The following is a 3,087-nucleotide window of genomic DNA, read 5'->3' on the forward strand; positions in this document are numbered from 1 at the left end:
CTCTTTGTTTCTAATTGACTTCAGCCCTGAGTTTGACATTATTTCTTGTCATCTACCTCTCCAGTGGACCAGTGGATTTGGTCTTCTTCTTCTTCTTCTTCTTCTTCTTCTTCTTCTTCTTCTTCTTCTTCTTCTTCTTCTTCTTCTTCTTCTCCTTCTTTTTCTTCCTCCTCCTCCTCCTCCTCCTCCTCTTCCTCCTCCCCCTCCTCCTCCTCCTCCTCCTCCTCCTCCTCCTCCTTCTAGAGCTTTTACATGTGCTGCTAAGGTACTAGTATGAGATCTCTCCAATTTCCTTCCTTCCTTCCTTCCTTCCTTCCTTCCTTCCTTCCTTCCTTCCTTCTTTCTATCTTTCTATCTTTCCTTCTTTCTTTCTTTTTTTATTTTGTAACACTTTATTAAGAAGGAACCTATGTCAGCACTGCTATGTAAACAAGAACAAAGATCAAGGGAAACACATCAGGGATCATGTAGACAGTAATATACATTGTCCTTTATATAATCAATGTATAATAGTTAAGGAAACTTTAATCCTTATTAAGCAAACATTTTTGCAGACATTGCCTTCTCTTTATCTTTCTGTGTCTTTATCATTTATTTGGCTTTAAGCAATTTTGCCTGGATAGCTTTATCTCCTGGGGCATCTCCTGTGCCTTCTTAAGATCAGCCAATGCTTGTTCATATTTTAATCCTTGCCATCCTTGCGCTTTTCAGTATAGTGTTTTACTATTTGAAAGGTCCATTTCAAGAGCCTTCAAGCAACTGTCGATTGCCCCCTGCCAATTTGACATCTTCAATTTACAAGACCAATATTCAGCACACAACTTAAGGTTATGGGTTGCAGTCTGGATAGATCTGCTTTCTCAATAACAGCCTTTGAACTATCCACGTAACTTAAAACCTTCGCAAATTTTTTAATAGTCATCTCCAGTTCTGAGACATGAAAAAGTATTTCCAGTGTTTTTTAAGTCTTCAGATAATAATAAAATTTTATCTACATCTTTTAAATCTATATCTGCATCCTTGGGGAAATCTGGATGATTATTACCAGAGCCATCTTTGGGGACTATTCCCCAGTCATCCCCTTCTTTCAATTCTCTACATTCTGCAATAACACACAGTTTGGCAGGTTTTTCACCATTCACTTCTACATTTTCAAGCATCCTGGCCACACCTAGTCCTTTTATTACTTGACCAAATACCACATGTTTGCCATCCAAATAAGGAGTTGGGACTGTTGTGATAAAGAACTGAGAACCATTTATATTGGGGCCTGCATTTGCCATGCTCTGCAAACCCTCCTGATAATGCTTATAATGAAAATTTTCATCTTCAAATTTTTCACCATAAATACTTTCTCCACCTGTCCCGTTCTGATTTGAGAAGTCTCCACTCTGAATCATAAATTTCTTAATAATTTGGTGGAAAGGACATCCTTTAAAATGGACAGGTTTCCTAGTTGTTGGTCCAGTGCCTTTTATCCTGTAAACAGTGCACGGAACTTTTCTACAGTTTTGGGAATATCAGCAAACAATTCTAAAACAATTCGTCCAACCGGATCCCCACCAATGTCCACGTCCAAGAAGACTCGAGGGTTATTGGAATTGGAGGGTTTGACTGCTGGGGATGGATGGGACATCTTCACTGCAGAAGCTGGAAAGTGGGACACAAATGCCCCATGTGCGAGAGGGGCTCAAACTCTACTGCACCTCTACATTATAGGCTGGTGACACCTCCGATTTCTTTCTGAAGGCATTTAGTGCTATGAACTTTCCTCTTAGCACTGCTTTCCATTTCCATCAACCCCTGTGTTTAAGACCTCTGACAAACATGCTCTTAAACAAACAACAACTCAGTCTAATGGTAGCTCATACTAAAATCCTTTTCTATTGTAAAACAGAAATCTAGCTTTACCTTAGTGGAATTCTTTCATCAGGGATGGGGAGGTGAGGTGGGGGGCAGATTGCTTTTCAGATTGCTGTGTTCCACACTGTGTACAGGTATTTTTTGTTTTTGTTTTTATTTTGTTTTGGTTTTTGGTTTTGTTTTTTTTGTTTTTTTTTTTTTTTTTTTTTGCTGTGATCTGATTCAACAATAGTGCATTGATTAATTGTAGCCTTGAATAAAGCGGAAGCAAACACTGAGACTTACCATACACTTTAAATACTGTTGGTGGTTGTGCCCACTTTGGCAGAATAATGACAGCAAGAACAAAAGCCCCAGCCTCCTGGTCCTTCTAGATAACAGTTAAGCACTTCCTGAGAAGAAGAGTAAAGTCTCTGCCTGGGTCCGGGTCCTTGATCCAGGAAATCTTTAGCTACTTCTCAATTGTCCTGGAAGGTTATCTTCAACACTGGGATAAACCAAGAGCTGTACATAGCAAGATAATGTATGTTAGGGATTATCTTGAACAGCCTTGACCAAATCCAGAAGAAGGCTTCTCATGTTTGATATGGGGTTTTTTTTGTTGTTTTTGTTTGTTTGTTTGTTTGTTTTTGTTTTTTTGGTCAAGTGGTCCTTGGCTCTTTGAAGGAGCATTGTTAGCATAATGAGAAGAGTTTATTTAAACTATATATGTATGTTAATACACAGAATTATGCATGTTGTAGAATTTTTATAGGCAAGTAACTATTAGTATGATAGCTTATGACTTTTGCCAAATCCTTATTGTTATTTTATCCCTCTGTCTCTTTTTTCTGTATTTACCTCCCTGACTAAAGGGCCTCTCTTTTCCCATTTCCATATTCGGGTCACTTATACTGTGCTATTCTCCTCTCCACTGCTTCCCTTCCTGCTCCCCTGCAATGGTCCCCTTTGATTTTCCTACTTCTACAGTTACTGAAGCATCCTCACATCTGAAGTCTTGGAATTATGAGCCTCCAGTATGAGACAATATGTGATGCTTGACTTTCTGGATTTGGGTTACCTCATTCAATGTGACCTTTTCAGCCCATTTACCTGATAAATGCATGATTTCACTTTTCTTCACAGCTGAACAGCATTCCATGGTGAACATGTACAACATTTTTATTGTCCATTCGATGATTAAAGGGCATTTCTATTTCCTAGCTATTGTGAATAAAGCAGCAT

At 38.7% G+C, this 3,087-nt stretch overlaps 1 pseudogene; it reads right to left on the minus strand.

Annotated features, from left to right (window-relative positions):
• Positions 1 to 534: 534 nt before the first annotated feature.
• On the minus strand, positions 535 to 1,701 carry Ppid-ps16 (peptidylprolyl isomerase D, pseudogene 16; annotated as a pseudogene).
• Positions 1,702 to 3,087: the final 1,386 nt, after the last annotated feature.

Source organism: Rattus norvegicus, chromosome 4 (genome assembly GCF_021556685.1).
Source record: "Rattus norvegicus strain SHRSP/BbbUtx chromosome 4, alternate assembly SHRSP_T2T, whole genome shotgun sequence".
NCBI lineage: Eukaryota > Metazoa > Chordata > Mammalia > Rodentia > Muridae > Rattus > Rattus norvegicus.